General features: G+C 49.4%; 1 pseudogene; it reads right to left on the minus strand.

Annotated features, from left to right (window-relative positions):
* The window catches only part of LOC147112320 (uncharacterized), a 55,271-nt pseudogene extending 31,924 nt beyond the window's left edge, over positions 1-23,347 (minus strand).
* Positions 23,348-23,959: the final 612 nt, after the last annotated feature.

Consider the following 23,959-nt stretch of genomic DNA (forward strand, 5'->3'; position numbering starts at 1 on the left):
TCCAACCCGACGCCTCAATGAAAATCCAGTCCTAGGAGTCTATAGGTCAATAAACAGAAGGATATTATTGGCCCAGAAATTCAGGTCGGGGGCTTCCCGCGGGTGCAAGCCCCCGACCTGCACTTACCTAGCGCGCCAGCCGTTGACGCCTGGGCCTGCGTGCATTTCCAGTCTGTGGCCTGCTGCAGCTCCCAGCATGCTGTGCTTGCATGATCCAGCGGCGTAGTTAGTTCGATGAGCCGGCTGGGAACACGTGAGCACTGGGCAACCAATCGGAGGTTGCAAAAGTTCATTCTTGAGTTTGATAGTAAGAACTGTCAAACTCATGAAAACTCCGGGCGCCCAAAACAGTACTTAAACTTCAAATAAAAGTTTTAAAAAAAATCCCACTAATTAAATGAACTATTAATAACTGTAAAAAACTAATTTAAACAATTAATCAAATTTTTGAAAAAAATAATTTAAAAAAAAATCGGGTCTGTAAAGTCTTTAAAAATAATAAACCTGTGGAAAAAATGTTCTAACTTTAATTAATAGACCACTTACCTTTTAAAACTAAGTACTTACGTCTGTTTTTTAAATGTGCAAAAAGTGCAGGCCTTCACGCACGGGCAAACCTGTCAAAAAACCAGAAGTTCAACGCGCAAGCGCTGCCTCATACGTCGCACGCGTTTCACCTCTTAACTCCTTCGTTCAGGGGACCGGAAGTGCTGATTTCCCGCGCATGCGCTGTGCATGCAAGAAACCGGCACTTCCATCGGGTCCACGCGTGGGTACTCCGTCCGTACTCACGCGTTGGGACCCGAATTTCTGGGCCAAGTAGAACTATTGAGGTGAGATTCCAGCCAAAGTTAAATGCAAGAGATGAACTTTCTTTGAACTTCTGCAATGCGGTTGCAGTTATCAGGAAGCCTTGCTCTTGGCTGGATGACTTTACTAACTATAGTGACAGACATATGTCCTCAGTGTCACAGAGGTTGATTATAAAAGCCCACAACTCATTATAACTATGGTAATAGAGTTAATTAACTGTGAGAAACACTCCTGTGCTAAATGACTATTAATGAACCTCAAAGGAGGAGGCCAGGAAAAATGGTTGAATTAGTTGTAGGAGATGAGTGCGGAGAAATTGAAGATTTGAGCCATGCTGCAAGAGTACAATGTAAGAATCAAACCTCCTTTCTTACAATGAATTATTGTTTAAAGACATAGGGGGAAAATTCAGTATCGCCCTATTTGGAGCGCGATTATCGGCCGTGCGCAAAGTTTAGCGCCTGGCGCTAATTATCGCCTCTGACTGCAAACTTGGCTTTTATCGCCCCCGGAGTTGATTGGAGCGCTAAATCAGGCGCTTCACACCTCTTTTAAGGTGCAAAGGCCGAGGAGCGAGGCGCTAACTCAGAGCACGGGCGCAGCGCAGGTGCTGTCAGTTAGCGATGGAACACAGACACACTGGCGCCAGACAGTTCTTAAAAGGGAGGGTCGATCTTGCTCTCCAGCCACACCCTGCTCATTGGAGCCTTGAATCTCGGCCTGGAGAGACCTGTGCCTAAATCTTGCAGCCAACGACTATGGAGAGGGCCAGGGAGCAAGCACAGCGCTTTAGCGAGCAGGCCTGTGGAGGCTCTGGTTGGCGCGGTGGAGCGCAGAAGATCAATACTGTACCCAGAGAATGGCAGGAGGCCTTTGCCGTGCGATTACAGAAGAGTGTGGAGGGAGGTGGCACAGAGCATCTCCTCAAGGAGCATGGTGCCCATGACCCATATACAATGTAGAAAAATGTTCAACGACCTCACTCAGGTTGTCAGGGTGAGTGACTTTTTTTCAATACCTCTCCATCCCTCCATCTCAACCTCACTCTATGGCCAGAGGGTCTTAAAACCCCAATGCCCAACACTCATCCAACACCTATGGCCCTCTCATGAAACACACACACACATTCCACACTTTGCATACAGTAAGGGCTATTCACCTATGGGAGGCACATCAGGCAGGACCATGGCTGTATACAGTAAGGGCTGTTCACCTATGGGAGGCACATCAGGCAGGACCATGGCTGTATACAGTAAGGGCTATTCACCTATGGGAGGCACATCAGGCAAGACAATGGCTGTATATTTACTCAGACGCCGTCCTTTTTCTTGCAGGCCACGCTATCTCATAATAGGAGACAGCAGCAATGGACGGGTGGAGGGCAGCCTCAGCTGCAACCCCTCAGCGATCTTGAGAAGCACGTCCAGAGGATTGTGGCAAGCCGGGTGATTGGTCCCGTCACCCCTGGAGAGGCCGACCCCGTTCTGGACAGCAATGGTAAGGTCAACACCTTTTTTTCCTCTCTCCTTTCACTTGTTCCTCACAACACCAGCCTTTGACACTTTCAATCCAAATGACTAAATCGCTGCACTCATTCCTCCCTTACTGCCCCCCTGTCCTCACGCTAAAGCCACTCTTGTACCTCCCTGCTTTCAGATGGTGATTCGCCAGCTGAGGAGACGGGCCCTCAAGCTGCCAGTGGGAGTGAAGCTGCAGGCGAGGAGGAAGAGGAAGCCGAAGCATCAGCGCCACCCTCTCCCGAGGAAGCCCATGCCCACACTGTGACCATGTCTTCCCTGGAGGGGAGCAGGGGGGAAGGGTCCGATGAGGGTGAAGCTCCAGGACCCAGCGGGCTGCAGCAACGCAATGGGGGTAGGGAAGCTCGGGGGCCTTATCCCCGGAGGGAGAGTATGCCAGCGAGTCCTACTGCACCGGACGCAGAGGAGGAGCGGCTGATCACTGAAATGACCACCCAGGTGGTGGACATGCACACTGAGCTGATGGGTGCAGTGGGAAGGGTGCCCAAATGCATTGAATCACTGGCAAGGAGTGTGGAGCACTTCGCTGTAGCACAGGCAGATGCCACACAAATGTTTAGTGCTGCAATTCAGTCACTGGCTGCCATGACCCCATTTCTGACTGCTCTCATGCAGACTCAGATTGAGGCCACGCGAGCATTGACTGCTGCCATCCTCGCTGGTTTGGACACATTTCCCCGGGGCTCTCACCGCGCCACAGCAGGCCAACAGATTGCTCCAGATGCTGAAGTGATGCCCCGTGGGAGTGCCAGTGTGTCGGTCAAGCAGGGAGTTGCTGTCTTCTCTCAAGATGACAGCATTCCTGCTGCCACCACTGTCACTTCTCCACTGCACTTGCCACCACCTGTAGGACAGACTGCTGCCGCCCATGCAGAGTTGGTGCAGTCTGCAGCCGGGCCCTCCAGGCCCAGAGCTGGTCGAGGCCATCCTTCAAGGGCATCTGCTTTCTCAGGTTCTGACAATCAGCAGCCTTCCACCAGCCTTGCTGCAGCCACTGGGGTCCCATTACGGAGGAGCAGTAGGGTGGGAAGGGGGTAAGTGCACAAGGGAAGGAGATCACCCTCGAAGGGCAAAAAGTAGGAGGTGTGACAAAATGTTGGTCATTTTTTTTATTAAAGGTCGAGGTTCATGGTCAAACTTTTGTTTAGTGTTTTGGACATTATCTCCAGGTTGTGAGAACCAGTTATGTTAATGACTGTTTTTTTGTGTTTCTTTCTATTAGTTTGTCATGAGGAAATGACACACACAGAGTTTGTAAAATAAATACGTTTTTGTATTCAAAATGTACATGTTTGGTCTTTGCAATCATTGCTGCCTTGGCCCGCTTAGAGGTTGTGGGTTGGTTTCATTCATGTTGTTCTCAATGGCAGAAGCCATTTCCTCAGCAGGGGCCTAGAAACAGCTTGCTATCAGCCGTTGATGGACGGCCCTTCCAGTTTCTACATTGTGGGCCTCCCTCCCACCTTGGTGCTGCTGATGATCATTCTCCTCCTCTTCTTCCTCCTCTTCCTCCTCCTCCTCTGGTGTGCTCCAAGGCCTGGTGGCATTGCCTGGGTCCTGAGGATTGCCAGGTTATGCAGCATGCAGCACATAACAACGAAGAGGGAGACTCACTCAGGCGAGTACTGCAGGGCTCCTCCAGAATGGTCCAGACAGCGGAACCGTTGCGTGACCACGCCGATTGTGAGCTCAACGATGTTCCTGGTAGCTAGATGGCTCTCGTTGTACTGCAGCTTAGCAGGGGTGTTGGGCGCACAGAGTGGCGTCATCAGCCAGGTGCACAGTGGATATTCCTTGTCGACGAGAAGCCAACCACCTGGGTGATGCGGTGCCAGGAAAAGTTCTGCCACAGTAGTTTGGCGCAGGATGTATGCACCGTGGCTGCTGCCAGGATAACAGGCATTGACAGCGAGAATCAGCTGTCTGTGGTCACAGACCAACTGAAGGTTTAAGGAATGGAAGCCCTTTCGGTTGTGGAAATCCTCTGCATTCTGATGTGGAGCATGCAAAGCCACATGCATGCAGTCAATGGCGCCCTGCACCATGGGGAAGCCCGCTGTCCTCGCAAAGCCCATAGCGCGCTCATGCTGCTTGTTCAGGGTCATGGGGAAAGAGATGTACTCTTGTCTCCTTTTATAGAGGGCATTTGTGACCTGACGGATGCAGCAATGGACCGCGAACTGGGAGATATTGGCGATGTCCCCAGTAGCTGATTGAAATGAGCCGCTGGCATAAAAGTTGAGAGCCACTGTTATCTTCACTGCCACCGACAGAGACGTCCTGCTCCTCAGTTGAGGCTGCAGATCTGGCTGCAGCAGGTGGCAGAGCTCAGTGACCACCTCCTTGCTGAAGCGCAGCCTTCGCAAACATTGCTCCTCAGACATATTAATGTATGAGAATTGTTGGCGAAATACCCTGGGAGGGTAAAGTCTCCTGTACAGAGGCCTGTTGGCCCTCCTCCATCTGGCCATGATTGCCACTCTCTCTCTGCGTCTCTGTGGCCTCCGATTCTGCTGGCGCAGGACATCGCCCCCAATTAGTGCAGCCCCCATAGTCTCTTGGCAATCAAGTAATGATGGTCAAAAACCAAAGTGCCAGCAAATTTATGCTCAGTAGCTAAAACTACTTCACACAGCGCTAACTCAATGCAGAAGTCTCTCTTTGTCTCTCTCAAAATCTCTCTCTCTCTCAGAACGAGTGGTGCAAAAATGTCTACCACAGAAAAAGCCAGGAAGAGGCCCCCTTTAAATAGCGCCACCCCAGCCCCACAGTGACTGGGAAGCGTTCCAGTCTACCTGTCATTGGTTGCACCAGGCGGAAAGGAGGGGGACGTCACTCAATTTTCATTCCGGGGCACCCCAAGGGCGTTGCACGCTCGAATAACGTCAAGATCTGCGTGCACAGGAGATCGGGCGGTATTGTTTAGCGCCGCCGCAAAATGTCCGGTCAATTTCGCGAGAGTCGCAGTTATCGCCGCGTCCGAGCGCTAGTTGTTTTGTGCCCCATTTGCGCCCTCTTACGGTGCTAACGGGAGGCACAAACTAACTGAATTTTTCCCCCATACACATCAACACATTGCTGTTATTTTTAATGTTACGACTCTAATAATAGATGGTTTACTATTAGGGTTTATATAATATATAGGCGTAGAAATTCAGTGGGCTGCACCACCAGTTAGCGCCTAAAGAGGGCACTCAATGGCTTTAGCGCCACTGGCCACGCCTCCCGCGATATTTAGCGGGGCGCTAATGGCGGCGTTAGCCTGTAGCGCTGCACCGCCACCGATGACATCATCGGTGTGCGCAGCGCCCCGCTACCGCCTCGATCGTGATATTTGGTCGCGCCCGCCTCTGTAACGCCAGTCGCAAATCGCAGCCAGTTCACGGCGCCTACCTGTGGCGGTAGTGGCGCAAATTAAGGTGGAGGTGCAGGGCGGCCATTTTTTTCGGTGGCCGCCTGCCAGCACCTCCGTCCCCGGCCTCCTGATCCCCCCCTGGGTACTGCCGGCTGTGTCCTGAGAGCCCGGCACTTCTCCTCGGTGCCGGGCTCTTTTGCTGGCACTCGCGATCGGTCATCGCGCTGGTGCAGGCCCCTCCCCCTTAAGAAGGGGAGGAAGGCCTGCAGTACTGCAGCACGCGCGCTGCAGCACGTTGCGCTGCGATATTCAGTTTCAGCGCCCCAAGAGGGACGTGGGGCGCTCAAGCTGAATTTCCGGCGGGCTCAACGGCTCCGATCGCAGCGGTAATTCCGGCGCCACCGAATTTCTAGGCCATAGTGTTAAAGAGGAATGCATTTTTTTCTGGGGAAAAAAACCTGATGTCAGCTGTTGTATCTTCCGACATCACGACTGTGTATAGCACTGGGCTGGGATTTTCCCATAGCCTGCTGCCCATTATTGTGGTGCAAATCAGATGGCTGGTAGCAGAAAATGAGCAAGAGTGCTGTCCACTGATTTCCCCAGTGTAGTATGCAAGGATTGGACGAGTGGCATTGGAGGCACCCACCTGAAACAGGAGAGTGCTTCATAGAAACATAGAAACATAGAAGATAGGAGCAGGAGTAGGCCATTCGGCCCCTCGAGCCTGCTCCGCCATTCAATGAGATCATGGCTGATCATCCAGATTCAGTACCCTGTCCCTGCCTTCTCCCCATATCCCTTGATCCCTTTAGCCTTAAGAAATATATCCAAATCTTTCTTGAATATACTTAATGAACTGGCCTTCACCGCCCTCTGTGGCAGAGAATTCCACAGGTTCACCACTCTCTGGGTGAAGAAATTCCTCCTCATTTCAGTCCTAAATGGCTTACCCCTTATCCTTAGACTCTGACCCCTGGTTCTGGACTCCCCGGCCATCAGAAACATCCTTCCTGCATCTAGTCTGTCCAGGCCTGACAGAATTTTATAGGTTTCGATGAGATCCCCTCTCAATCTTCTAAACTCCAGTGAGTATAAGCCCAATCGACACAATCTCTCCTCATACGTCATTCCTGCCATCCCAGGTATCAGCCTGGTGAATCTTCGCTGCACTCCTTCCATGGCAAGATCGTCCTTCCTCAGGTAAGGCGACCAAAACTGCACACAATACTCAAGGTGTGGTCTCACCAAGGCCCTGTACAACTGCAGCAAGACATCCTTGTTCTTGTACTCGAACCCTCTTGCTACGAAGGCCAACATACCATTTGCCTTCTTAACCGCCTGCTGCACCTGCATGCTTACCTTCAGCGACTGGTGTACAAGAACACCCAGGTCTCTTTGCACTTCCCCTTCTCCCAATCTATTGCCATTCAAATAATAATCTGCCTTCCTGTTTTTGCCACCAAAGTGGATAACCTCACATTTATCCACATTATACTGCATTTGCCATGTTTCTGCCCAATCACCCAACCTGTCCAAATCGTGCTGGAGTTTCACGACATCCTCCTCACAGCATACCCTCCCACCCAGCTTTGTGTCGTCTGCAAATTTGGAGATATTACATCCAATTCCCTCGTCCAGATCATTAATATATATTGTGAACAGCTGGGGTCCTAGGACCGATCATTGCGGTACCCCACTAGTCACTGCCTGCCACTCGGAAAATGACCCGTTTATTCCAACTCTTTGCTTTCTGTCTGCCAACCAGTTCTCTATCCAAGTCAATACCTTGCCCCCAATCCCATGTGCCTTAATTTTGCATGCTAATCTCTTATGCGGGACCTTATCGAAAGCCTTCTGAAAGTCCAAATACATCACATCCACTGGTTCTCCCTTATCTATTTTACCAGTTACATCCTCAAAAAATTCCAGTAGATTAGTCAAGCATGATTTACCTTTTGTAAATCCATGTTGACTTTGTCCGATCCAGTCACTGCTTTCCAAGTGCTCTGCTATTACATCTTTCATAATGGACTCTAGCATTTTCCCCACTACCGATGTCAAGCTTACCGGTCTATAATTCCCTGCCTTTTCTCTACCACCTTTTTTGAATAGTGGGGTAACATTAGCTACCCACCAATCCATGGGTACCATTCCAGAGTCTATCGCGTTCTGGAAGATGACCAGCAATGCATCTACTATTTCTAGGGCCACTTCCTTAAGTACCCTGGGATGTAGATTATCAGGCCCTGGGGACTTATTGGCCTTCAGTCCCATCAATTTTCCTAACACCATTTCCCTACAAATACTGATTTCTTTCAGTTCCACCCTTTCATCAGACCCTATGTTCCCCGACATCTGTGGGAGGTTATTTGTGTCCTCCTTTGTGAAGACAGAACCAAAATATGTATTTAGTTGGTCCGCCATTTCTTTGTTCCCCATTATAAATTCCCCCGATTCTGACTGCAAGGGACCTACGCTTGACTTCACCAATCTCTTTCTCTTCACATATCTATAAAAGCTTTTACAGTCAGTTTTTATGTTCTCTGCAAGCTTACTCTCATATTCTATTTTCCCTTTCTTAATTAATCCCTTTGTCCTCCTTTGTTGAATCCTAAACTGCTCCCAATCCTCAGGATTATTGCTTTTTCTGGCCAATTTATATGCCCTCTCCTTGGACCTTATGCTATCCCTAATTTCCCTTGTTAGCCACAGTTGGGTCACCTTTTTTTGTTTTATTTTTATGCCAAACTGGGATGAACAAATTCTGTAGTTCATCCATTCGGCCTTTGAATGTCTGCCATTGCCTATCGGCCGTCAACTCTTTGAGTGCCATTCCCCAATCAATCCTACCCAACTCGCTCCTCAGACCATCGTAGTTTCCTTTATTTAAATTGAGGACCCTAGTCTCCGAGTCAACGACTTCATTCTCCATCTTAATGAAGAATTCGATCATATTATGATCGTTCCGACCCAAGGGGCCTCGTACAACAAGATTGCTAATTAATCCTTTCTCGTTACATAATACCCAGTCTAAGATGGCCTGATCTCTGGTTGGTTCCTCGACATATTGGTCCAGGAAACCATCCCGTAAACAATGCAGGAATTCCTCCTCCACAGTATTGTTACGCATTTGGTTGGCCCAATCTATATGTAGATTGAAGTCACCCATGATGACTGCTGTGCCCTTATTGCACGCTTCTTTAATTTCTCTTTTAATGCCATCCCCAACCTCCGCCTTACTGTTTGGAGGTCTATAAACCACTCCCACGAACGTTTTTTTCCCCTTAGTATTTCTCAATTCTACCCATACAGATTCCACCTCATCAGAGCTAATATGCTTCATTACAATTGTGTTAATCCCTTCTTTAACCAGTAATGCTACCCCACCTCCCTTTCCTTTTTGCCTATCTTTCCTGAATATCGAATACCCCTGGATGTTGAGTTCCCAGTCTTGGCCTTCCTTGAGCCACGTTTCCGTAATCCCAACCAAATCGTATTTGTTTACTTCTATTTGCGCAGCCAATTCATCCACCTTATTACAAATGCTCCTCGCGTTAAGACACAAAGCCTTCAGGCTTGTTTTTTTAACGCTCTTAGACCTATTAGAATTATTATTTACTGTGGCCATGTTTGATTTAAACCGTTGATTTCTCTGACTGCCACTTTTGTTTTTCTCCTTCCTATCTTTTGCTTTTATCCTTGTTTCCCTTTCCTCTGTCTCCCTGCTCAGGTTCCCAACCCCCTGCCATTTTAGTTTAAACCCTCCCCCACAGCACTAGCAAACACTCCCCCTAAGACATTGGTTCCAGCCCTGCCCAGGTGCAAACCGTCCGGTTTGAACTGGTCCCACCTCCCCCAGAGCCGGTTCTAATGTCCCAGGAACTTGAAGCCCTCCCCCAGGCACCATTCCTCTAGCCACGTATTCATCTGAAGTATCCTTCTATTTCTACTCTGACTAGCACGTGGCACTGGTAGCAATCCTGAGATTACTACCTTTGAGGTCCTGTTTTTTAATTTATCTCCTAACTCCCTATACTCCGCTTTTAGGACATCATCCCGCTTTTTACCTATATCGTTGGTACCTATATGCACCACGACAACTGGCTGTTCACCCTCCCCTTCCAAGATGTTCTGCAGCCGCTCGGAGACATCCTTGACCCTTGCACCAGGGAGGCAACACACCATCCTGGAGTCTCGTTTGCGGCCGCAGAAACGCCTATCTATTCCCCTTACAATTGAATCCCCTATTACTATAGCTCTACCCCTCTTTTTCCTCCCATTCTGTGCAGCAGAGCCACCCCTGGTGCCAGGAAGTTGGCTGCTGCTGCCTTCCTCTGATAAGCCATCCCCCCCAACAGTACTCAAAGTGGTGTATCTGTTGGAGAGGGGGATGGCCACAGGGGACCCCTGCACTACCTGCCTGCGCCTAGTACTCTGCCTGTTGGTCACCCGTTCCCTTTCTTCCTGTCCAACCTCTACCTGCGGTGTGTCCAACTCCGTAAATGTGCTATTCACGATGTCCTGAGCATCATGAACACTCCAGTATGCATCCAATCGCAGCTCCAGCGCCGCAATGCGGTCTGTCAGTAGCTGCAGCTGGATGCACTTCCTGCACATGTAGTTGTCAGGGACACAGGAAGTGTCCCTGATTTCCCACATATCGCAGGAGGAGCAGATCACGGGGCTCAGCTGTCCTGCCATGACTTACCCTTTAATTAATTGAATTTAAATTAAATCAATCAATCCCACTAATTACACTACAGTTAACTGGTTTACCAACAGTCCCTGCTGCACCAGAGAGACCTTAGAAACTATAAACCAGAGTTAAAGTTTAAAAAAAAGAGAGAAATACTCACCAACGAATCACTTACCTGCTTCCTGGTGACGTCACACTTTATTACTTTTTACCTCTCTCCCCTGCTGTTGAACTGGTCGGGCTGCTCCTCACACACTGTCGCTGGTTTTAACTGCCGCCGATGCTCAGTGTTCCCACGCAGGCCCGCTCTGGTCGGGCTGCTCCTCACTCACTGCCGCCGGTTTTAACTGCCACCGATGCTCAGTGTTCCCACGCAGGCCCACTCTGGTCGGGCCGCTCCTCACTCACTGCCGCCGAGTTTAAACTGCCGCCGATGCTCAGTGTTCCCACGCAGGCCCGCTCTGGTCGGGCTGCTCCTGACTCACTGCCGCCGAGTTTAAACTGCCGCCGATGCTCAGTGTTCCCACGCAGGCCCGCTCTGGTCTCCCCATATCCCTTTAGCCTTAAGAAATATATCTAACTCCTTCTTGAATATATTTCATGATAGAATGAATATATTTAATGATAGAAATATCATTCAGCTGAATAAGTGTTTGGGAAAGTGTCTATCCTGCACACCAGGCTGACAGCAAATGGCCATGTTGGACATCTTGGGGTGAACTTTCACTCTCGTTTTACACCCTGCCCGATTTTGACTGTGTCGCTCTGTCTGTGGGGAATAAGTTGTAGGTGTTCCTCTTGGGGTAGAGAGTCTTGGTGACTTCCCTGATACAGCAGTGGACTGTGATATGTCACTGACGTCACCTGCTACAGCCAGGAAGGAGCCCGTGGCATAAAGGTTAAAGGCCACGGTGACCATGACAGCCACAGGCAGTGCTGACCATGTCCTGATTCGAGACTCGAGCTGTGGCTGTAGCAAGTGACATAACTCAGTGATAAACTCCTTTGTGAAGAGAAGGCATCTCACACATTGCTCCTCAGAGATGTTCAGGTCGGAGAAGTGCTCCCTGAAGACCCACTGTGGATCTGGCCTCCTGTGCAGTGACCTCATCCTCCCTCTTCACCTAGTTGCTCCTGCTCTCTGCTGTCTTCTTTGCTGTTCCCCTCCTCATCCAACCAAAAAAGGCAGCCCTACCAGACCACCCATATTTGCAGTCAAACTGGTTATAAAGCAGTCAAAACAATGCAGCACCAGCAACGTCTTCACAGCAGTCAGAATTCCATTTTCCATCAGAAAACAGGCCAAGAAACAGCAGCCTCAAATGACAAACCAGCAACTAATCTGCAATACTGTATGAGCCCTTTAAGTAGAGCAGCTAAAGGATCCTTCCTGTCTGTTAGTATCACGAGTTGCTGGATGAGTTAATCACGGGGCGAATCCAGCACTGGGGCAGGCCAATATCAGAAAAGGGTCTTCCATAAAGCAAAGGACCCTACTTCGATTATAGGTTATTATTTGAATGGCAATAGATTGGGAGAAGGGGAAGTGCAAAGAGACCTGGGTGTTCTTGTGCAAAAGTCCATGAAGGTAAGCATGCAGGTGCAGCAGGCGGTTAATAAGGCAAATGGTATGTTGGCCTTTGTAGCGAGAGGGTTCGAGTACAGGAACAAGGATGTCTTGCTGCAGTTGTACAGGGCCTTGGTGAGACCGCACCTTGAGTATTGTGTGCAGTTTTGGTCACCTTATCTGAGGAAGGATGTTCTTGCCATGGAAGGAGTGCAGCGAAGATTCACCAGGCTGATGCCTGGGATGGCAGGAATGACGTATGAGGAGAGATTGTGTCGATTGGGCTTATACTCACTGGAGTTTAGAAGATTGAGAGGGGATCTCATCGAAACCTATAAAATTCTGTCAGGCCTGGACAGACTAGATGCAGGAAGGATGTTCCCGATGGCGGGGAGTCCAGAACTAGGGGTCATAATCTAAGGATAAGGGGTAAACCATTTAGGACTGAGATGAGGAGGAATTTCTTCACCCAGAGAGTGGTGAACCTGTGGAATTCTCTGCCACAGAGCGCGGTGGAGGCCAGTTCATTAAATATATTCAAGAAGGAGTTGGATATATTTCTTAAGGCTAAAGGGATCAAGGGATATGGGGAGAAGGCAGGGACAGGGTACTGAATTTGGATGATCAGCCATGATCTCATTGAATGGCGGAGCAGGCTCGAGGGGCAGAATGGCCTACTCTTGCTCCTATCTTCTTTGTTTCTATGTGTATGATTCAGTGTTTTCCATAGGAACATATGAACATAGGAACAGGAGTCGGCCATTCTGCCCCTCAAGCCTGTCCTGCCACTCAATTGGATCATTGCTGATCTGTATCTTTACTCCATCTACCCGCCCTGGTTCCATGGCCCTTTATACATTTGCCCAACAAAAATATTTATCAATCTCAGTTTTGAAATTTTCAAATGACCCCACCTCAATAGCTTCTTTGGGGGAGAGTTCCAGATTTCCACTAATACAAAAGCAAAATACTGTGGATGCTGGAAATCTGAAATAAAAACATAAAATGCTGGAAATACTCAGCAGGTCAGGCAGCATCTGTGGAGAGGGAAAAAGAGTTAATGGGCTGGATTTTGTCAATGGGGACATGATGGAGGCAGGACTCCCACTTTTTGGGTTGTAGTCCCACCTCCATCGATTTGTGGCCAACCCACGCGATTTTCCCTTGATTGACCTTGTTGAGTCCACCCAGCGAGCTCAGCAGGCCAATTAAGGGACACCCAGTTACAGGGGATGTCAGGGATTGACATTTCATCTGTCAAGAGGTTTTGACAGATGAAATATCAGCGTTTGAGAGCTCTGTGAAGCTGTCAAACACTGACAATCTGACTTCTAACTTGAGTCCTTCTCCACAGACGCAGTTAGAAATCTCTCCAGAACAGAAAGCAGAATGCTGCAACTTTTGACAGCTCGCGGCCATTCTGCTTTCTGTGCCGGTGAGATGAGGGACTCCCGAGACCTGAAGGAAGGAAGCCTGCATTAGTAAGTAAAGGTAAGTAAAACTTATTTAAACACTTTACACACACCAAACACACTTACCTCTGCACTCATGCACTCACCACTCACCTGAACACCGGACATCTCAAACCCTCCAAGCCCTTCAGCCCAAAGGTCCGCCTTGCTAACTTGGCGTGGTTTGGAGCTGTCGGGCAGCCCACACTTCAGGGCTAAAAATAGGGTTAGGCCAAAAACTGCCCGTTAACTACCTGTTAACAGGCAGTTAATTGGCACTAATCCCCTTCCCACCTCGGGGAGGTGGCTCCCAGCACAGGTCGGGTACCCACCTCCTGGGAAACGGGCCTGGAGGCGGGTTGGGGGCGGGAAGGGTTTGTGTCCCCCTGTTGGGGTAAAAGAGAAGTCTTCCCTCCTCTCAAGCGGACCCCCTGAGATAAGTGGTCGACACTTGCCCTATAGCAACCACAAATTCACCAGACGGACACCTTGGATAAGTTTCATGATCTTTATTCAAGCATATTGTGGTAAACCACTGTTTTTATTCCACTGTGTACATGCCTGGACATGCCTCGGCTGACTCCTCCCACAAGTCCTAGAATAAAGGTGAGTGCTCCCCAGCCCTTTGTATTTCTGGACCGGTCGACCACTCGAGGCAGACCTTCATTCTTTTGTTAATAAAAGCCTTTAGTTACTCTCTTAACTCTCAGTCTTTTATGAGTAATTGATAGCGCATCAATTTTATTAACAAAATTTTTATAATGGAGAAGATCCTCACACCAGCATGCCTGGACTTAGATCATCGGGAGGCGGACTCATCCACCAAGTTTACTCACTGGCTTAAGTGTTTCGAAAAATTCCTGACCGCCTCCGCAGCAATCAAATCGGACGAGGACAAACTGGATGTCCTGACCTCCAAAGTGAACCACCGAGTGTACTCGGTCATCCAAGACGCGACCTCATACGCGGACGCTATCAAGCTCCTCAAGGACCAGTACACGCGCCCAGTGAACGAAGTGTACGCCAGGCACCTTCTGGGGAGTCATAAACAACAACCTGGGGAATCGACCGTGGAATACCTTCAGGCACTGTCTGTGCTTGGCCGGGCCTGTGGTTGTAAGGATGTAAAGGCCGCCGTGTACACAGAGGAACTTATCCGGGACGCTTTTGTAGCGGGCCACAGATCCAATTACACCCGACAGCGACTGTTGGAGCAGAGTGACCTCGACCTCAACAAGGCCTCTGAACTCGCACTATCATTGGATGCAGCCTACCGGGGCATGGATGCCTACTCCTCTGCACCGTGGACGCCGCGGGGAATGACAGCCTGGGACACGGTAGGACCGCCTCATAGCGCCGTGCCACCCCAGCCACACCCCAGCAACGGCCCAACTACCGCAGCAGTGTCCCAAGGCCAGACAGCAGTGCCACAAGGCCAGAAATGCTACTTCTGTGGCCAGGCAAAACACCCCAGAGCACACTGCCCGGCGAAAAACGCGATCTGCTCGGGCTGCGGGAAGAAGGGACACTACGCTAACGTCTGCAGGGCCAAAGCCACCCCGAACCCCAGCAGCGCCGCATGTGGGCCATGCGGGCCGCCATCTTGGGCCTCCCCGGCCATGTGCGAACCACCGGTACAGCAGCCATTTTGGACGCCTCCAGCCACATGGGGATCATGGACGCCGCCATCTTGGACGACAGCCGGAACGCAGCAGGCCCCCAACACCGCCTCATCTGATACCCGCAGCGACACACCGACCCCTACGCTGGCATCCGTTACGCTGGACCAAGCGAGACCGCACCAGCTGGCCAGTTCCACAATGGACATTAAGGTAAATGGCCACGATACAATCTGCCTTTTTGACTCTGGGAGCACGGAGAGCTTCATCCACCCTGACACGGTGCGGCGTTGCTCTCTCCCAGTCCTGCCTGCGCACCAGCGGATTTCTATGGCCTCCGAGTCCCAGTCGGCGGACATCGGTGGCTACTGCGTAGTGACACTCGCAGTAGACGGGACCGTGTACGATCATTTTAAACTTCTGGTCCTGCCCGACCTCTGCGCTGCCGTCCTGCTGGGGTTAGATTTTCAGTGCCACCTTAAAAGTGTTACGATGGCGTACGGTGGACCCCTACCCCCACTCACAGTCCGCAGCCAGCAGCTCCCAAATTGCCCGCTGCGCACCAGGTGCAACCTCTCCACACTCAGAGTCACCCCCCCCCCACTGTTTGCTAACCTCACCCCCGACTGTAAGCCCATCGCCACAAAGAGCAGGCGATACAGTGCCGGGGACAGGGTTTTCATTAAAACCGAAGTGGAGTGGCTCCTGAAGGAAGGGATTATTGAGGGCAGCACCAGCCCCTGGCGAGCCCAGATTGTGGTCGTTAAGACCGGCGAGAAGCAGCGCCTGGTCATCGACTACAGCCAGACAATAAATCGCTACACCCTGCTGGACGCCTACCCACTCCCCCGCATAGCTGATATGGTCAACCAGATCGCGCAGTACCGCGTCTTCTCGACCATTGACCTGAAATCAGCGTACCACCAGCTCCCTATCCGCCCTGAGGACCGCCAGTATACTGCCTTTGAGGCAAACGGCCGCCTCTACCACTTCCTTAGGGTTCCCTTTGGCGTCACCAACGGGGTCTCCGTCTTCCAAAGGGAGATGGACCGGATGGTAGATCAAAATGCGTTGCAGGCCACTTTCCCATATCTGGACAATGTGACCATCTGCGGCCGTGACTTGCAGGACCATGACGCAAACCTCGAAAAATTCCTCCGCACCGCCCAACTCCTGAACCTGACATATAACAAGGAGAAGTGCATATTCCGCACAAACCGCCTCGCCATCCTTGGCTGTGTTGTGGAACACGGAGTCATCGGCCCCGACCCCGACCGGATGCGTCCCCTTATGGAACTTCCACTGCCCCACTGCCTCAAGGCCCTGAAGAGGTGCCTAGGGTTTTTCTCCTATTATGCCCAGTGGGTCCCCTACTATGCGGACAAGGCCCATCCGCTGATCAAGTCCACCTCTTTTCCCTTGACGGCAGAGGCCCGCTTAGCCTTCCACCGTATCAAGGAAGACATTGCCAAAGCCACCATGCACGCAGTGGACGAATCCATCCCCTTCCAGGTGGAAAGCGACGCGTCCGACTTTGCCCTGGCCGCTACCCTCAATCAGGCGGGGAGACCCGTGGCCTTCTTTTCACGAACCCTCCAAGGCCCGGAGACCAGACACTCCGCTGTTGAGAAGGAGGCCCAGGCGATTGTGGAGGCTGTGCGTCATTGGAGGCACTACCTGGCCGGAAAACGATTTACCCTGCTCACTGACCAACATTCAGTTGCTTTCATGTTTAACAACAAGCAGAGGGGCAAAATCAAAAATGACAAGATCTTGAGGTGGAGAATCAAACTTTCCACCTACAATTACGAGATCTTGTACCGGCCCGGGAAGCTCAATGAACCCCCGGATGCGCTATCGCGTGGCACCTGCGCCAGCGTGCAGATCGATAGACTGCGGGCCCTCCACAATGACCTCTGCCACCCGGGGGTCACCAGGTTCTTCCACTTCATTAAGGCCCGCAACCTGCCTTACTCTATTGAGGAGGTCAGGACCATGACCAGGAACTGCCAAGTCTGCGCTGAGTGCAAACCGTACTTTTATAGACCAGACAGGGCCCACCTGATAAAAGCCACTCGCCCCTTCGAGCGCCTGAGCGTTGATTTTAAAGGGCCTTTCCCCTCCTCCGACCGCAATGTGTACTTCCTCAATATTATTGATGAGTACTCCCGTTTCCCGTTCGCCATCCCCTGCCCGGACATGACCAGTGCCACGGTCATTAAATGTCTGAACGACCTCTTCACCCTGTTCGGTTTCCCCAGCTATATCCATAGTGACCGGGGCTCATCGTTTATGAGCGACGAACTCCGTCAGTACCTGCTAACTAGGGGTATTGCCACAAGCAGGACCACCAGTTACAACCCCCGGGGGAACGGACAGGTGGAAAGAGAAAATGCGACAGTTTGGAAGGCCGCCCTGCTAGCCTTAAAGTCTAGGGGCCTTCCAACCTCCCGCTGGCAGGATGTGCTCCCCGATGCGCTCCACTCTATTCGGTCACTGCTCTGCACTGCCACTAACGCCACCCCTCATGAGAAAATGTTTGTCTTCCCAAGGAAGTCCACATCGGGGACATCGCTACCACCATGGCTGACGTCCCCAGGGCCGGTCCTACTGAGAAGGCACGTGAGGACCCATAAAACGGACCCCCTGGTCGAGAGGGTCGACCTCCTCCACGCCAACCCCCAATATGCTTACATTGCATACCCGGACGGGCGGGAGGACACAGTCTCCATAAGAGACCTTGCACCCTCGGGGGCCACAGTAACCCACTACTCACTACCACCCCCCCCTACGATCCGATATCCAGCCCCAGCAGACGGCAGGCCTGGGCCCCGCGACCCGCTCGACATCTACGAGGACGACACGCCTGTGCCACAGCCCACGCAGGACTCGACGCCGGAAGCTCCACTACCCCTGCCGTCGCCACGCCGATCACAGCGGCAGACAAGACCTCCAGAGAGACTCCAATACACTAACTTTTAATACACTTCACCCCGCCGGACTCAATTTTAAACAAGGGGTGAATGTGGTAAACCACTGTTTGTATTCCACTGTGTACATGCCTGGACATGCCTCGGCTGACTCCTCCCACAAGTCCTAGTATAAAGGTGACTGCTCCCCAGCCCTTTGTATTTCTGGACGGGTCGACCACTCGAGGCAGACCTTCATTCTTTTGTTAATAAAAGCCTTTAGTTACTCTCTTAACTCTCAGTCTTTTATGAGTAATTGATAGCGCATCACATATGCAAGGGGAAAATCTCAGTCCCATCCCAGAGAAAGGATTCTTCCACCGAGTATCAAATACGTACAGCAATTATACCCTAACTTGAGGCGTGAACCCCTCATACACCCCCCTTGCACGATCATTGATTGGTCTACCAAATAGGCGAAGGGCTGTGTCCATTCGATGCCCCTTATCAGGGAGGTTGCTGAATGGTTCACAGAAACCCATCTTTACAGCATTCGCGGGCTAATTTATCTGTTCCTGCTCTGGACAGGAGTGCTTACATCATGCTTTGAGAATCTGTATGTCCTGCCTTATCTTAAGCAAGGACAAAAGACCAGCTTATTAGCTTTACAGTTCCTGTCTTATCTGGGTCCAAGATTCCTAAGCAAGGATAGGAGACAAACTTATTTTCCACTAATTTTAATTCTAAGACGTTATAGTTACTTCTAACTTTTAATTCTAAGAAGTAATTTTTGTCCCCTTACAATCCCCCCCTATGGCCCTTGGCTATATGCCCAAGCCAGGCCATTTCCCTATTACTTTCTCGTGAGTGAGCCCCGGGTTTGTCCCTCCGTTTGGGCAGCTACTTCCCAAACTGCAGGATCTGCCTGTTGACTTTCCCATCGAGGTTACATAAGATAAGTCCTTTCTGCCGGACTTTTAAAATTTTCCTTATCCAGTTTTTTACGTATTGCTCTCACTATGGCTTGTCTCTTATTCCTGCTACATTTTTGACAGGATAACAACAACAAGATCGCCAATACAATGCCTTGTACGACAACCAATACATGTGATATTATCCTTATCTGGGGGTGTATTTGCACATTGAGTCCAGCATTCCAAAACTTAGTATACCAAGGCCGACTAGCCAACATTTCTTCAGTGTCCTTTTGTAGCTTATCCATTTCTTCCATCAAAATAACATACTTTTGTCTCTGCTTCTGAGTGTCATGCTCCAGTTGGATCTGTTCTTCGTTCAGTTCGGGTATCGGTTTTCCTTGTGGTCTTATTGCCTTTGTATATCCTTCTCGGATAATGTTCGTCGCTGTCCCATTAATAGTTTCTTCTTTTAGTTCAGGGTATATGATATACCTGTTTATATGTGTCTCTTCTTGTGGGGTAAAGCAGAAGTCAGTATCCGTGATGGCACAGGAGGTGGCCCCTCCCTTATTCGTAACTGTCATATTGGGTGCCTTGGTGCTCACACACCATTCTCCATTCCCTCACGGGGCGGCGGTTGTTTCGGAATCCCATGTCATTGGCGTGATACTCAATGTGCACCCTTCCGTTCGGCCATAACCACAGTCATCCTTGGTCATTCTTGGTGGATCTCGGCATAAAACAACTTGGTTATTTCTATAACAATCATCTATGTTAATATCCCTCGTACTGTTGTTCTCTTTAATCACATGTCTGGACAAGTCATGGTAGCGCAAGTGAGTTTGATTCCTTATCTCCCTTATATTGTTTGTTTGGTATAAGGCATCTCCTTTTGTTACATCATACTGCGGTATTGATAGTACAAATCCTATTATATTTAAATGTCCAGTTATGCATCTAGCTTTTGGTATCCAGGCATGACTATTCCACCGTACCTCACACTTATGAGTCATGTTTTTATCTAAGGTCCAATTGGTAAATACATCATTCGGTATCCAATCCGGCACTTCTCCATTTTGGAGTTGCTCTCGGTTATGTTGTACTTCTCTAAATATCCATGCTCCATACCCTGCGCAAACTATTTCCATCTGAAGTTGCCGGCTCACGTCTTCCCCCGGTTTGGTTATCAAATTCATAGTTCTGGCGTGGTCCCGCAACGTGTGGGCCACTTGTAGCAATTCTCCCTCCGTACCATCACCTAGCTGTGCCTGCAGTCTTTGGTTATCCCCTTCCCTACCCAACAATTCTTGTAAGATTCGGATTAGGGCATCAACCCGATCGTCTATGGTGTGCAGGACTATAGTGTGCACCGTCGCAACCCCTGCCACGTATCACATGATTGCCGTTTCTTGTATCTCTCTTTTCTCCCGGTCCCCTTTTCTACTTGTCCTGCTTTTCACATTAAATGTCATGGTTCTTGATTCAGGGCCTTCAAGAGCTCATAGGGTCAAGTTATTGTAGAGGCTTATTGTTTCCTTTCCACAAAAGCTGGGAATGGTTATATCCGTTAGGTTTAGGAACACCGTAATTATTTGTTGGCGTACCCCAAAGTGTATTTTATCCTTGGTTTTCTTTATTACCAATCCCCTTTTTGCTCCAGATTTCAAAGCTATCATCGCTCGAGTTTTTGTAGTACAAGCCTTGTTGGTTCTTTTGGCCGGCCTGCACAGCTTCTCCCGTGGCTCCCCCTATAAGGGATAAGAACCTGTAAAGCATAATATTTCCCAGTCGTCACCGGTTAGTTAGGGTCCATGTCTTTTCAACTGGGTCCAGTGTTTCCAGTTGTCGGTGCCCCTTTTATCTAAACATGCGCATGTGTCACTTACCATTATTACCTGACGGGGGCCAGTCAAATTTGGCGCGAACCCGGGTTTCTCTGGGTTATCTTTACCATTACCTGACTGCCTACCTGGGGTATTTGGACTTTCTGTTCCTTGGTAACGTTCTCCTAAGTCTTTAATTACTTGCTGGTCTCTAGCCTGTGCTTTCAGGTCATGTAATTGCTTACAGAGTTCCATCACAAACATCCGTATTCTGTCTTTATATGGTCCTATGTCCTTACTTCCTGTGACCAGTACCTCGGGCAGTCTCATTGCTCTCCCTGTCATTAACTCAAAGGGCGTCAGTCCTGTAGTCCGACTAGGGGTTGCCCTTAATTTCATCAGGGCTTGAGGTAACATGACCACCCATCCCTGTCCCGCGGGGTGGCTTCTTCCTGTACCTTAAGCATGTTCACCTCCTCGGGCCCAATTGCACACGCACTGACTTGGGCTTCATTAGTCAGATTCCCTTTCTCAGCTGCCTGCTTGGCTGCTTCGTCTGCCCATGCATTGCCCTGTTAGTGTCAGTCAGTAATCTTCTTGTGTGCTTTAATTTTTATTATTGTGCACTCTTGGGGTAGGAGGGTGGCTCCCACTAATTCCTTAATTATATTCTCGTGTCTTATGGGTCCCCCTCCTGATGTCATATATCCTCGCCTACTCCAGGCTACCATGTAATCATGCACGACCCCAAAGGCATATCGACTATCTATATATATGTTTATCCTTTTTCCTTCGGCTAACCTCAGGGCTTCGGTGAGAGCCACCAATTCTGCTACCTGAGCCGATAGGCTTCCTTCTGGTCGACCTTCCCTTTTAACCTGTCCATTGCCATCTACCACTGCCCATCCTGTTCGTGGTGTCCTGTCTATATTTCCGCTTCCTCGAGCGGGGCTTCACTAACATGACTATTTTCCCCTTCACTTCCTGTTGGGTTACACTGATGTTCCTCTCCTTCTGTTATAATCCACCCTGCGGGATTGTTACTGTTGTCTTTAACTATTGTTACTGTGCCATTGGGGGGGTATGAGCATTGCCTCCCATGTGGCTCTACGCGCATCTGATACAGTTCTTGGCCTTCCTGTGTTAAGCAACTCTACTAGGGTTTGCTGGGTATGTAGGATAATTTGTCCTGACATCACTATTGATTCACTAACTCTGATGGCCCAGGTAGCACAGTCGAGGGTAGCAACGCATCTGGACAATCCTGCAGCTACAGGCTGCTGCTTAGTGGAGTAGTACGCTACCGGCCTTTGTCTATCCCCATGTACCCGGGTTACTACCGCATTGTAATGATCCTTACTGTGGAAGTTATAGATGTGGAATGGCTTATTCTGGTCTGGTAATCCCAGGGCAGGAGCAATTACGAGGCCTTGTTTAACTTTACAAACGCTGTTTCTTGGTCGGGGCCCCAGTCCACTGTCTCCTGGGATAGTTTCCCTCCTTTGATCAAATCCTTTGTAGGCTGGGCCATTTCTGCATATTCTGGGATAAAGTTCCAGCAATAATTAAATAGCCCAATACCGGCCTGACCCCTTTCACAGTTCCTGGCCTCGGCATCGTTCTAATAGCCTCCTTTCTGTCTTCGGGCATTTGTCTCTTCCCTTGTGTTATTATCTACCCTAGATAGGTTACTTCCTCCTTCCCTACCTGTACCTTTCTAGGGTTTACCTTTAGTCCCGCATTCTGTAGGGCTCCCAGTACCGTAGTCAATTGAATATTGTAGAGGGACCTGTCACTATTGGATGTTGTCGTGGAGTTATCTTATTCAATTCAGACTGCACAAATTTACACCAACCAGAATTTCACCGTGGCCACAATGTAAGTCTGGTTTTAATAGGTTAATTAACCTCATAACTCAAATTTAATTCAGATCAACTTTTTTTAAACTAACCAGTATCACTTGGAAAAGAAAGAAAGAAGCCACATTAACAACGAAACAATCACCCATGCCTTGCAAACATTCAAATTTTCTTCCAGGCACATTGGCAACTGTAACTTCAAGACTGAAGCTTATCTTTTGTAAAACAATTAATAAACTTAAAACAACACACACTTGTCCATCATTCAAGAAAAGTCTTCAAAGGGTTAACCAGCTTTTAGCTCTCTGTACAAAAAAGTGGGTGGAGCTAAAACAAACACAACAGACACTTTCTTTCAAAGACAGAAGACTTCCACACTTTTAACACACACTTTCACACAAACTGAGATTCCAGCATTCCTTTTAAGATTCCTTTCACTCAGCAAATCCTGTATTTTACTTGTTTTGGACAGAAACTGATAGCTTCTGTGTTGATAAAACCCTAATTTTTTTTCCTTATTCCCTTTCTTAAATTACTGGTACTCGGGTACAATTTTGGCACCCATTTTTGGTCCAAATTCGAATACGTCTACTCAACTCATAATATGCACGAGCCACTAAAATGATGAGCTTTTCTTCCTTTAATTTTGTATCCTTAGCCTACCATTCTCTTTGTTTTACCGGTGGGTCATTCGGTTGCCAATCATTCTTGTTCATCATATCTATTAGTTTCACATTCTTTTCCACTAACAGTTTTACTAGGGACCCCTCCGGTCCCCAGTCATACCCATTGGCCATCCTTTAAGATCGCTGGGGTCGGTACGTCACCCCTAGGTTATTCTTGTATTCTTTCTTGTCTGCGCCAGCCGTATACGACCAATACCGGTTCGCTGGTATTGCCTCGCTGGCCGTGCTTCAGGACCTACTCTTAACCTGTAAAATGCTGGGGTCGGTACGTCGCCCCTAGGTTATTCTTGTATTCCTTCTTGTTTGCCCCGGCCATATACGACCAATACTGGTTCGCTGGTATTAACTCATTGGCCATGCTTCAGGACCTACTCATAACCCATATCGTGCTTATTCCTCAGTTCCCGTCAGTTCGTGCTTTGCTATACTTCGTTCTTTTATACAGACTATCTCCCCTTCCATCCACAATGTATCAGCTCTAACTTGTAGGTGGTATTTAAAAGATATTCACCCTAACAGCTGCCACATTGTTCGGGTCGGAGAGTCTGTAACCTGCCGACTACGCCAATTGTCAGGGTAAAAGAGAAGTCTTCCCTCCTCTCAAGCGGACCCCCTGAGATAAGGGGTCGATACTTGCCTTATAGCAACCACGAATTCACCAGACGGACACCTTGGATAAGTTTCACAATCTTAATTCAAGCATATGCAAGGGGAAAATCTGTC

This window comes from Somniosus microcephalus, chromosome 9, assembly GCF_052327205.1.
Source record: "Somniosus microcephalus isolate GS21.2 chromosome 9, FLI_Smic_1.0, whole genome shotgun sequence".
Lineage (NCBI taxonomy): Eukaryota > Metazoa > Chordata > Chondrichthyes > Squaliformes > Somniosidae > Somniosus > Somniosus microcephalus.